A 13,647-nucleotide genomic window follows, 5' to 3' on the forward strand; every position below is an offset into this window, starting at 1 on the left:
CTTAGAAGCTAGCAGTACTTACATTGCTGCCCTTCTTATGAAACGATTGATATTGATGTTACTTCTCTTATTCTTATATTATCAATGTTGTTGGTAGTTCCTGATTCTTATAAGATTCTTGATGAAGAGTTAATCCTAATAACGTGTACGAAGGATACCGACCTTACGTCACTCCGAAAGGTTCAAAATATGATTCCAACGAGTCCAGCATGCATCATATATATGTATCTATTTTACTCTACCGAGCCGCGCTATAGTCGGCCGGGTATGGCACCTATTGTGCAACCACTGATCAGTTGGGTTTTACCGAGCTCCACGTGGCCGGGTACGATTCTACCGAGCCCTATGATGGCCGGGTACGTTTTACCGAGCCTATTACGGCCGGGTACGATATGATGATGATGATGCCCACAAAGGCATATGTTTTAAACGTTTATGTATATATATATATATATGTATGTATCATGTATTTCATGTCAGTAGCCCTCAGAGGTACCCAGATGTCACAGGTTGTATATTCCCTATCACTGTTTACATTATTGTTCTTACTTATGCTATTCTGCCTTACATACTCAGTACTTTATTCGTACTGACGTCCTTTTATTTGTGGACGCTGCATGCCGTGCTGCAGGTCCTGATAGATGGGTAGACGCAGCTCCCCCATCACAGTAGGCTATCCGGTTCAGCGTTATTGGCAAGATCCTTTCTCCGGACTTGCCGTGGTCTTGGTATGCATTTTTGTTATAGACATTATGGGTATGTCGGGGCCCTGTTCCGGCAATGTTGTAGCACTTATGTTCTTTTAGAGGCTCATAGACAGGTGTCGACTCATGTATGGTTTGGAATGCCTTGTCGGCTGATTTTTGTTGTATAGTCTTTCATGGCACCATGGTAGCTCGTACCTTATATATAGTTTCTTGATAGTCTTGTCGTCCCATGTTACGTATGTTCATGACATTATCTTTCATTGTTGGATGTTCATGATCCATGTCTTTCATTTATATTGGTCTTGTCAGCCCTTAAAGATAATAAGGAAGGTTAGATAAAATGTACGTTGGTGCTCGGCAAGTATGGCCCGGGTGCTAGTCATGACCCTCCAGTTGGGTCGTGACAGAAGTACGGTTGTTGTATCTCTTGTCCTGTATCGACACCGTATTCGAATTAACACCATACAGTGTGTGCCTAATATCTCTGTAAGTAGGCCGGTCAATAAAGTCACACAACGGATTACATGGGACATTAGGGGCATCCAAAAATCTACATAATGCAGTCGCCGAAATATCAATCAATCTCTCACGAATAGGTACAAAATTGCTCCTTATCCTCAATGTTCCACCTGTGATAAAATTCGCGCACTAAGCTAAAGTTTGCTTCTCCCGAATTTTTAAATACAAAACCCAATCCTAGTTCATGTACTTTTTCCCAAATTTGAGGGTAACGAGACTTCAATTTGTGCTCATCAATTGCAAAATCAGGGAGATATGAGTTTGGGCGACACTTCCTATAAAATGCTCTCCCAGATGGGGCACACTCTTGATACCATACTCACGAGTAGCTCTCTCTTGAGGTTGTGCCCCGATAGAAGCAGAAGCCACTTGCTTTCCTTTACCACTGTGACTACCAGACGTAGCCTCAACTCTGGTCCTTTTCTTTGGCGGTGGGCCTGCCGAGGTAGCCTTAGCCTTTGGTGGTGCCTTGGCCTTATCTGGTGCCTTAGAACTAGCTGTTGGACAACCCATATTGCACGTACCTGTCAACCATACCAATTGTCAATGTAAGAAAACAACAACTATTACAAAAATAGGTCGGAGTGACTCCACAATTAAAGCTCTAAGATACGCTAATCACTTTAAACCTGTAAGGCCCCGTGAATATTTTCCTAAAAACCCGAGGTTCGGTGAAGCCGAGGTAGGTGTAGAGGTTAATAATAGTAGAAATTCTTCGCGGCAAGCTTGCGATCCGCGGTTCAGACTTTTTGGATTGAACAGTGCGCTGGGGAGTTGAAGAAAAATATTTGGCAGAAATAGGTGTTTCTGCGGCCGCATAATCACTCTGCGGGCCGCAGAATGGTCGCAGAGTGAGTCAGTTTTCTGGGTCATTTTGATGTCATTTTCATGGTCCATTATGCGACTGCATAACCCTTTCACGGGCCGTACTCTTGTCACACAATCAGTCTTGAAGTTTTGCGGAGGGAGGTTCTGCGGCGCATTATGCGACCACAGAACAGGTCTGCTGGCCATATAGTGTCCGGAGACCCGGTCAGTTCCTTTCCAATTTTGGCACCCAATTTGTGCGGCCGATATGCGGACCGCATATCCATTCTGCGGTCGCATATGTGACCGCATATCCTGTTCCGGGGTTTCATTTTTGGGATTTTTAAACCCAACCCTTCTTCGTTAAAACATATGCCATAGTCCATTTTGAGCACATTTCTGATATTTTTAGAGTGAGAGAGTGTTCTTAGAGTGGGGGAGTAACCTTCAACCTATTATCCACCAATTCTTGCTCAATCATTGAGGATTAACAAAGGGAGTCTTCATCCTAAAGGTAAGAATTTATGCTCTAGCTCTTAATTTCGAAAATCTTCTAAAATGGGAGTAATTAGCAAGACAATTATTGGGTGTTGGAGTTGTTATCTTGCATGCATGTGTTATCAAAGAATGTGGGAATGTTGTGAGCTAAAAATGGTAGAGAATTGGTTGGGGAATGATGGAATCCTCCATAAAAGGACCTTGAAACCTTAATGCACACCTACTATTTGATAAAATACTCAAATGAGCTATAACCACGATCATCCTCCTAAGTTTTGGTTCAATTTGTTATATTTCTAAAATAGATTGAAGTTGCTAAGAATTCCGGAATATTTTAGAGTTTAAGGAAGCTAAATTGAGGTATGTTTGCTATACTCTTCTTTAAGAATTGGAACCCCAATACCCTTGTAAGTCCCAAGATATTTATTACAAGTTGAGTATTCTGAATAAGTTTTGTGACAAAGATATATTTTTAATTTTATGTTTCAAACTGAGGATGTGTATTATAAATTGAGGATGTGTTCCAAACTATGGATTGTGCATCTACGCATTATGATTCCAAGTCGTGATTTATGTAGAAAACTATTATGCCAAATTGTGTAGAGAATGTGATTGGGGTTACACCTCCACCCGCATATAGTGGGGTGAGGCGGCAAGGCCGCTTTGTGTATGATTTTGGTATTGTTATTGCACCATCACCCACATATATATATTGGGGTGAGGCGGCAGGGCTGCTTTGTGTAGGTATTGGTATAGTTGATGCATTTTCACCAGCATATATTGGGGTGAGGCGGCGGGGCCGCTTTGTGTGAAAATGGGTATTGTGTTTACACCTCCACCCGCATACATTGAGGTGAGGCGGCAGGGCCGCTTGAGTAGAATTTTGGTATTATGATTACACCTCCACCGCATACATTGGGGTGAGGCGGCGGGGCCGATTTGTGTGGAAATGGTTACAGAGGATCTCATCTTGAATTCTATAAATGTTAATGACAATTCTTGATAAGCTTGTTTTGGTTTATCCGACTATCTATGCTATTCTATTTTCGCTCTGGTTCATCATGTTCATATTGTATTTCTGAGTTCTTAAATTGGTGTTTGGTTTTCATACTTGTACTATTCGACATGTACTAACGTCCCTTTTGCCGGGGGTGCTACATCTTTAATGGATTCAGGTGTTCCACAGTGGAGGATATTGACCAGTGATAGCGGTGCTCATTCTTCCCAGCTAACTTGGTGAGCCCCATCTCATTTCGGGGTTGTGCATCTTTTGTTTCGTATGTGTTTTCGTGTTTTGAGGTATAGCCGGATCCTTGTTGCTGGCACTATCATTGTACTCCTTGGTATTTAAGAGGCTCCGTAGACTAAGTGTGGGTTGTGTATGGGTGTTGGGAATGTTAAACTAGTTGTGTTGTGATTAAATCACTTGTTCTGCCTTGAACCATGAATGTGTGAGTATGTGTGTTTTGAGACTTATTAATGGAGTAACTAATGGAATGGTTTAGTATTGTGTACATGATCTCCCTACTGTCTAATTAACAAAAATATGTATTATCATTATTCATGGATGAGGCTTGGGTAGAAGGAAATCTAATAGGCTTATTCGGCCGGGTTCACTCGGTTGAGCGCCGGTCGCGCTCCTCGGTTCTGGGGCATGACAAAACCATAGGCTACTCAGACTTTGCCTTCATCAAGTAAGTGTATTAGCATCGAAATTTCGGCACTACACATACCCCGTATGTCATTGCAAACACACTTTATCAATCCATCCCAACTCCGTAGAGTCACCCCACACTTAGGTTTCCATATAATCATGTTCACCTAACACAAAACACTCAATCCCAGATACTCGGGCTCTAATTGGGATTAAAATCGCCAATGAGGTAATTTATCGAATACCTTGTATGCATTATTTGTGTGTGAGTTTCTTTGTGGGTGAAGGATTGCTCCACCCTCCCAAATCGGCTTGGAATCGAGTGTGAAACACTCGTTACAACATCATAAGATATCCCATGGGGTATTTGGGGTTAGGAATGTTTTAGCACAATTACACCATTGTTGCACCTTGTAAAACATATTACCCACCAACTAGAAGTTACAAGAAAAAGAGAGCATATAAGAGTGAGAAAGAGAGAAAACAAAAATCATACCTGTGTTGCGTGAGAAAGAGAGTCGAGCAGTGGGGTGGGATGATGACAGTGCGTGCGTGTGTTGTAGGAAGGGACGGTACAATGGGGTTGGGAAGAAGGACTTTAGGTATTGAAGGGTTATGTTAGGTTTTGAAGGTGACGGTCCAGTGGGGTGTGTGTTTGGTGTTAATGTTGGATTATTTTAATTGGTTTGGGGAGTTTAACAGAAAAGATACAAAAGAGTTGAATTACTTACCTTGTCTTGGCGCGAGGCAGTGTGGGCAGCGGCAATTGAGTGCTGCGAGGCGCCATAAGGGACGCTGTCCTTAGCGCGTTGGACAGTGTGAGGCGCCGTGGGAGGCGCTGAAAATTCAGCGCAGGGCGGGGTCTGGGGCGTTGTAAGGTCACTGCCTCACTAGGTAATGTGAGGCGTTCAAAATTTACCATTTGGACTTCGCCTCGCGATGGCTCGATGTTTTTTTGTTCGTTTTGCAACCTTTTAGCTTGTTTAGGACAACCGAGCACATCTTCTTTCCACGTAGCTCCACAACCTATCAAAACACTTCAAATTCACACCAAACTCACTTGTTAGTCCGCCTCAATATTAAACAAAAACTAAAACTAAACTAACTCTATGCTATGAATTGGGTTGCCTCCCAATGAGTGCCATAGTTAACGTCATGGCATGACGAATACAACACGGCCATGGGTTACCTCCCAAGAAGCACCCGATTTAACGTTGCGGCACGTTGCATGCTTTTAGGATTACACTTTGCTCACATATTGGGGTTCTTCCAAGTACATCACATCTTTCTCCTCTTTTTCTTCAATCATTCCAAGGTAGTGTTTCAACCTTTGCCCATTTACTTTAAACCTATTCGTCCCATCTTCAGACTCAATCTCTACCGCTCTACTTGGGAACACCTGCACAACTCTAAATGGTCCTGACCATCTTGATTTTAGCTTGCACAGAAATAATTTCAGTCTCGAGTTGTATAACAACACTAGATCTCCGGGTTTGAAGTTCCTATCTAAAATGTGATTATCATGCATCGTCTTCATCCTTTCTTTGTACAATCTTGTACTCTCGAATTCTTGGAACCGGAATTCCTCGAGTTCATGTAATGCTGTAACTCTACTTGTGCCTGCTGTTTCCATATCCAAATTCAACTGTCGCAGCGCCCATAAGGCCTTATGCTCTAGCTCTACCGGAAGATGGCATGATTTTCCAAACACCAACTTGTACGGAGACATACCAATTGGAGTTTTAAATGCTGTGCGGTAAACCCATAATGCATCATCCAACTTCCTTGCCCAATCAGTCCGAGTCGCATTCACCGTCTTGGTTAGGACACTTTTGATTTCCCTGTTGGACACTTCCACTTGCCCGCTCTTTTGTGGGTGGTAAGGTGTGGCAACCTTATGGTGAACTCCATACTTTTCTAACAGCTTTGCGAACGCTCTATTGCAAAAATGGGTTCCACCATCGCTGATTATAGCTCTCGGAGTGCCAAACCGTGTGAAAATATTTTTTCTTAGAAATCCTATCACTCCCTTGGCATCATTTGTTGGAATAGCCACCGCTTCAACCCATTTGGAGACATAGTCAACTGCTATCAATATGTAATTGTTACCATACGAGCTGATAAATGGTCCCATAAAATCAATCCCCCACACGTCAAACACTTCCGCCTCTTGAATTGTAGTCATCGGCATCTCATGACGGCGAGATATGTTGCTGGTCCTTTGGCACTCATCACAACTTTTCACCCAGGTATGGGCATACTTGAATAAAGTCGGCCAATACAAACCCGACTCCAACACCTTCGCCGTTGTCCGAATTCTTCCAAAGTGCCCACCATATGGTGTAGCGTGGCAAGCCTGCAAAACAAAAGATTGATCTTTCTCGGGGATACACCTCCGGATCATGTTATCCACACATATTTTAAAAAGTAAAAATTTATCCCAGTAATAAGATCGACAATCACGAAAGAACTTTTTCTTTTGAATCGAAGAGAGTTCATAAGGTACAATACCACTTGCCAAATAATTAGCAATATCAGCATACCAAGGCGTCTCCTCCATTGCCACTGCTAGTAATTGTTCATCCAGGAATGTCTCAGTTATATATTCAACCTCTACTTTCTTTTCAGCTCCCTCCAATCGTGAAAGGTGGTCTACCACTTGGTTCTCTGTTCCTTTCCTATCGCGGATCTCCAAATCGAATTCTTGTAGCAAAAGAACCTAACGGATTAAGCGTGGCTTTGACTCCTACTTTGCTAAAAGTACCTAAGTGCTGCATGGTCAGTATAAACAATCACTTTTGAACCTATCAAATAAGCCCTGAATTTGTCGAATGCAAACACCACAACCAATATCTCTTTCTCAGTCACGGTATAATTGAGTTGTGCACCGCTTAGCATTCTGCTTGCATAGTAAATTGGGTGCACCACTTTGTCCTTTCGCTACCCCAGAACTGCTCCTATAGCATAGTCACTCGCATCACACATGAGCTCCAACGGCTGCTCCCAGTCGGGTGCAATGAATGATTGGTTCAGTCACCAATCTCTTCTTCAGCTCCTCAAATGCTAACCTGCAATCATTAGAAAACACAAAGGGGTGATCCTTTTCAAGCAGTTTACATAAGGGGTTAGAGATTTTAGAGAAATCTTTTATAACTCGCCTGTAGAAACCGGTGTGCCCAAGGAAACTTCTTACTGCCTTGACCGAGGTGGGCGATGACAACTTCTCAATCACGTCAACCTTAGCATGGTCGACCAAAATACCTTTGCTTGACACTCTATGTCCCAAAACTATACCTTCTTGTACCATAAAATGGTACTTCTCCCAGTTCAGCACTAGGTTTGTCTCCACACACCTTTTCAACACTCTTCTCAAATTGCGAAGATAGTCATCGAATGAATTCCCCACACTGAGAAATCATCCATAAAAACTTCCATAATATCTTCAACCATATTAGTGAAAATGGATAACATACACCTCTGGAAGGTGGCCGGTGCATTGCATAGGCCAAACGACATTCTCCGAAAGGCAAAGATGCCATACGGACAAGTAAATGACGTTTTCTCTCTATCCTCAGGGGCTATTGTGATATGATTGTACCCCGAATATCCATCCAAAAAGCAAAAGTGAGACCTCCCTGCCAATCTATCCAACATTTGGTTAATGAATGGCAGGGGAAAGTGGTCTTTTCGGGTGGCAGTGTTCAATTTTCTGTAATCCATGCAAATTCGCCAACCCGTGACTGTACGAGTAGAGATCAACTCATTATTCTCATTTTGTACAACAGTCATGCCACCTTTCTTCGGAACACATTGGACTAGGCTTACCCAGACGCTATCTGAAATCAGGAAGATGATGCCTGCATCTAACCACTTAATCACTTTCTTCTTCACCACTTCCTTCATATTCGGGTTCAGCCTTCTTTGATGTTCTCTGAAAGGTTTGTGCCCCTCTTCCAAGAGAATTTTATGCATGCAAAAGGCCGGGTTGATACCTTTTATGTCTGCCATTGTCCAACTAATAATAGTCTGACATTCTTGTAGCACATGTAGGAGTTGTTCTACCTATACAACTAATAAACCAAATGAGATAATAATAGGTAAAGTAGAGTTAGGCCCTAATCAAACATACATGAGGTGAGCTGGAAGCGGTTTCAGGTCAAACTGTGGTAGCTCCTCCATTGACGGCTTCGCAGGTGGTGTTTCTCTTTCTTCTAGGTGTAGTGGCTAGAACTGGGGTTCCCTTTTCCAGAACCCTTGACCTTCAAGAGCCATAACTCACTCCGTCAACTCTTTACCATCCACATCTTCCAAATTCATCAAGCAAGCTTCTAACGGGTCTCTGACATTAAGGGTCTCATCCTCCTCTTGTAGTATTACATCAACCGCCTCCACTAGCGAACAATTTGCAAATTCGCTAGGCCTCCTCATAGATTGTTAAACATTGAATATTATTTCTTCATTATTCAACCTCATTTTTAACTCTCCAGTCTCACAATTGATCAATGCTCTCCCAGTGGCTAAGAACGGCCTTCCCAAAATTATTGGTATTTCTTTGTCAACTTAACAGTCAAGAATAACGAAATCAGTAGGAAATACAAACTTCCCCACTTGAACGAGCACATCATCCAAAATTCCTGTTGGCCTTTTCACTGTGCGATCTGCCAGTTGCAGCAACATCGAGGTCGGTCTAGCTCAGCCAATGCCTAATTTTGTGTAGATTACCAAGGGCATCAAGTTGATACTGGCTCCCAAGTCACACAATGCTTTAGCAAAAGCATAACTTCCAATTGTGCATGGGATAGTGAAACTACCGGGATCCGACAATTTTTGAGCCATAGGTTTTGTCACTACCACACTATAAGTTTGAGTTTGAGTTACAGTAGACAGGTCCTGGAAGTCAAATTTTTGAGACATCAGATCCTTCATCATTTTCGCATAGCCTAGCATTTCCATGAAAGCATCCATCAGCGGAATATTCAATTGAATTTGTCTAAGCATTTCCATGAATTTTCTGTATTGATCATCTTTCTTTTGCTTTGCCAACCTTTGAGGTAATGGTGCAGGAATTAGCTTCTGCCCACTGCTTGGTGTCTTTTCTTGATTAGGGGTCTTTTCTACTACCTGTTCTAGGAGTTGTTCAATTTCCGTCTCTTTGCATTTGTCAACTTGAGCTTGTTCAATTACAACCTCTGTGAGCTCCGTTGACTCGTCGATCTCTAATGGCACTGGAGTAATTGGCACTGCGTCTCTACTAGATTGAGCAACTTCTTTCTCTCTATCTAAATTCCTTCCATTCTTGAGACTTACTACAATTCTAATTTGGGTTCTGCTCCTTTGGATTGATGTTTGTGTCTGCAGGCAACGTTCCTTGTGAGCGATTGTTCAAATCCATGGACAGCTGGCCTAATTAAGTTTCAATGCCTTTAATAGCCGAATTATGTGCGGCTAACTTTTCTTGCATCCTTCCATTTGTCCCAATAATTTGTTGCAGCATGCCCTTGATTTCTATCATATTACTGTCGTCCTGTTTGCTCACCTACTGTTGATGAGGCGGTTGGTAAGCCAACTATTATTGGTGCTGCTGATTGTAGCCATGCTGCATTTGATAAGGCACGACTTGGCCTTATGGTCGTGCTCCCCCAGGATTGGTATTGTACTGTTGCTGGGTTGGTCTGTACTGCTGATTTTGAGGTCCCCATTGCTGTCCACCTTCCCTCTGACCCCCAAAATTATTAATGTAATTCATGTCTTCTCTGAAGCCCTGGTTATCATTCTCTCCACTCCACGAGCAAACATATGACTGATTTATATAGGGAGTGCATAGGCCTCCATTTGTTGTGTCAACAATGTGCACCTATTTCGTACCCATCTCATCAATTTTCTTTGTCAACAAGATCATCTGGTTCATGAGAGTGGCTATGTTTTCTGCATTTGTATTGTTTGGGTCAAGAGCAACAGAATGCTCTATTGGAGTGATTATTGTATCTCTCGTCATCCAGCCTGAATTTTGAGCCATCTTGTCAAGAAGAATCGTACACTCTGTGAATGATTTGCTCAAGAATGCACCCCCCACTGAAGCATCTACATTGGCCTTTAGACTGTCAGCCAAACCCATACAGAATCTCTGTCCTAACATCTGATCCGGGATGCCATGGTGTGGACACTTCACCAACATGCCCTTAAACCTCTCCCAAGTTTCCTGCAAAGTTTCAGTTGGTTTCTGCCTGAACTGCAATATCTCATCAATTTGCCTTGCAGTCTTATGGGTGGATAGAACTTGTTTAAGAACTGCTTGACTAGTTCCTCCCAAGTAGCAATAGAGTTTATTGGGAGCGAATTCAGCCAAGTTTTGAGCCTCCCCAGTCACTGAGAATGGAAACAATAATAATCTGATTGTTTCAGGTGTCACATTCGGCTGTCTTTGAGTGACACATATTGATAGAAAATTCTTCAGATGTTGTTGTAGGTCTTCGATGTACGACCCGCAGAACAACCCTTTATTCTGCAGCAAGTGCAGCATGTTGTTGGTAATCTGAAACATCTCCGCTTGTATCGGAGGGACTGCAATTGCGGTGGCCAGATTATCAACAGTTGGTTACGCCCAATCATATAGAGCAGCTTCTGGCACAAGAGGTGCTACCACTCCAATGTTTGAGTCAACTTGATTATTCCTATTGTTCCCGTTGATGTTCTCGACGTCGTCCATTTCAATTTTGAGTTGTTCATTTTGTTATAGCTATTTGCCCTTCTTGTTAGCCCGATTCAATGTTCTGAATGCTTTCTCGGGAATTGAGAGTCCTTCAAAGAGTTCATCAGTTCTCAAGGAGCTTCTAGGCATGCACCTGAGGCACAAAAGAGTTCAAACGTGACAATTTCAATGGAAATATTTTTAGCACCATAGAAAATTGATCTAAACTAAAAGTCCTAGCAATTCTTTCAAGTTGCAATGAATAACGCTGTTAGTTCCCCGGAAAACGGCGTCAAAATTTGATCACGTCTAACTATGCCTTATAAAAAGGACTAAGCGGTCGCTGCAAAAAATAATCCGGTTCAAGAGTCCGGAGTCGAATCCCACAGGGAACTAACCTATTTGCTACAACTTTTCAGTTCACTAATGATAAGCTCAGACAACTTTCAGAGTTCATGAATTGATTTGTGAATTAACAAAATTACTTAACTAAGGAAAAATGACAATAAAAACTATCAATTAGCAAGAATGAGATTGAATCAAGGATAAAAGGATGTAGGGTTTATGATTTCCTCAATTTTCGGATTAATTCCTGCCACGTTAGCTATAATCTCGCCGTAACACTCTCTAAAGATGATGAGTTCTTCCTTACCGCAATTACCTCTCGATCAATTATGATAATTTACTAGAAGTATTCTCTCGGAATACTCTAGTTGACAATTCATACAACTCATAAATATCGCCCAAAGTTTCGTTATCTCTAATCTCGCTTTTAAATTCGAGTAATTAATTTCTTAACTTACTCAAGAGTAGCGTTGTTCAACAACAATCTAATCAAGTGTTCTTTCTCAAGCAAGACAAGATAACTAGACACGATTAATTAAGGGCCCTTTAATTAATCACAAGAAATACATAGTTGAATAATTAAAGAGTAAGAACGACTCAATTATATCAAAACGCAATAAAAACTTCATCTAACAATTATATTCATCAACCCTAGATGACGGGTTTAGTTACTCATAACTGTGTAAATAATCATATTAATATCTAAAAATTATTAAACTACAAATTAAAGAAAAGTGGAGAGAAAAACTCAGATTGATTCGTGCTTCCGAAGTATGTCACGACCCGGAATTTCCACCGTCGGGACCGTGATGGCGCCTAACATTTCACTTGCTAGGCAAGCCAACATTAGAGAATCATTAAACCAAATCCTTATTTCTATTTAGTAAATAACAATAATTAGCTAAGATGAAATATAATAAGTGCGGAATAATATAAAGACTGTATTAATTACTACCACCCGGATCTGAAGTCACAATTCACGAGCATTCTAGAATTCACGACAAGTAATAGTCTGAAAGAAGTACAAATATTTGAATAAAAGAAATAGTAGAACAAAAAAGGTAGACGGGGACTTCAAGGTCTGTGAACGCCGACATATCTACCTTGAGTCTCCGGATAGTGGTCCAATAGCAAAAATCTCGATCAACCCGAGCCGGCACCAAAATCTACGCAGAAAGTGCAGAATGCAGTATCAGTACAACCGACCCCATGTACTGCTAAGTGTCGAGCCTAACCTCGACGAAGTAGTGACGAGGCTAAGGCAAGGCACCTACAAATCAACTTGTACAATTTAACAGTGTATATACAAATAATAGTAATGAAGAGCTAGGGGAAATACGAGAGGGGAAAACATGTTGGGAGAAGTACGAGATAAGGAACTACAGCAGAATGATAACTGGAACAACCAATATACTATGAATCAACAGAAACGATAAATACAGTAAAGGAAAAATGCACGGCATCACCCTTCGTACTTTTACTCTCAATCTCACCATAAAATCAATAGAAACGGCACGGCATTACTCTTCGTGCATTAACTCTCATATCATGGCACGACATCACCCTTCGTGCTTTTATACTCACAATATGGCACGACATCACCCTTCGTGCATTAACACTCACAATATGGCCCGGCATCACCTTTCGTGCTTTTACACTCACAATATGGCACGACATCACCCTTCGTGCATTAACACTCACAATATGGCACGACATCACCCTTCGTGCTTTTACACTCATAATATGGAACGGCATCACCCTTCATGCATTAACACTCTCCCTTACCATAATGCAATGCATAAATAACAACAGGGAGATAGAATAACAAGTACAAGCCTTACTTCAATATTTGGTTCCACAATATTAATCTCAACTTTGAAATAAGTACTCAATTATCACCAGAGAATCCGTAAATATGATAAGAACGATAAATTTAACAACACTAGTCTAAACACGTAACAATTAGGCATAAGAAAGAGACAATATAAGAAAAACGGGAGAAAACCGAGAAAAATAGGTAAATTGGCGGCACATAAGTACTCCTCACCTCACATATACGCCGCTCACATGAATTTCACATAGCAAATAATCTGAGGTTCCTAATTCCCTCAACTCAGGGTTAAACACAACACTTACCTCGCTCTGAAGGCCACTTAATACTTAATCACAACTTTTCCTGTAGAATTCACCTCTAAACCACTCATATCTATTCAAAAATGACTCAATAATATCAAATATTGCTAAAGGAATCAATTACATTGCATACATTTAGATTTCCCAAATTTTCCTCCAAAAAATCAAAAATCGACCCTAGGCCCGCTTGGTCAAAACCCGAGGTTCAGACCAAAATCCATTTACCCATTCACCCCCGAGCCCGAATATATAATTGGTTTTGGAATCCGACCTCAAATTGAGCTCAAATCTCCAAA

At 41.5% G+C, this 13,647-nt stretch overlaps 1 non-coding gene across 1 annotated transcript; it reads left to right on the plus strand.

Moving 5' to 3' along the window:
• Positions 1-10,331: 10,331 nt before the first annotated feature.
• LOC142164463 (small nucleolar RNA R71) lies at positions 10,332-10,438 on the plus strand. Its single transcript, XR_012695231.1, has one exon. It is a non-coding gene; the product is annotated as a small nucleolar RNA R71 (small nucleolar RNA).
• Positions 10,439-13,647: the final 3,209 nt, after the last annotated feature.

This window comes from Nicotiana tabacum, chromosome 9 (assembly GCF_000715075.1).
Source record: "Nicotiana tabacum cultivar K326 chromosome 9, ASM71507v2, whole genome shotgun sequence".
In the NCBI taxonomy this organism is placed as follows: Eukaryota; Viridiplantae; Streptophyta; class Magnoliopsida; order Solanales; family Solanaceae; genus Nicotiana; species Nicotiana tabacum.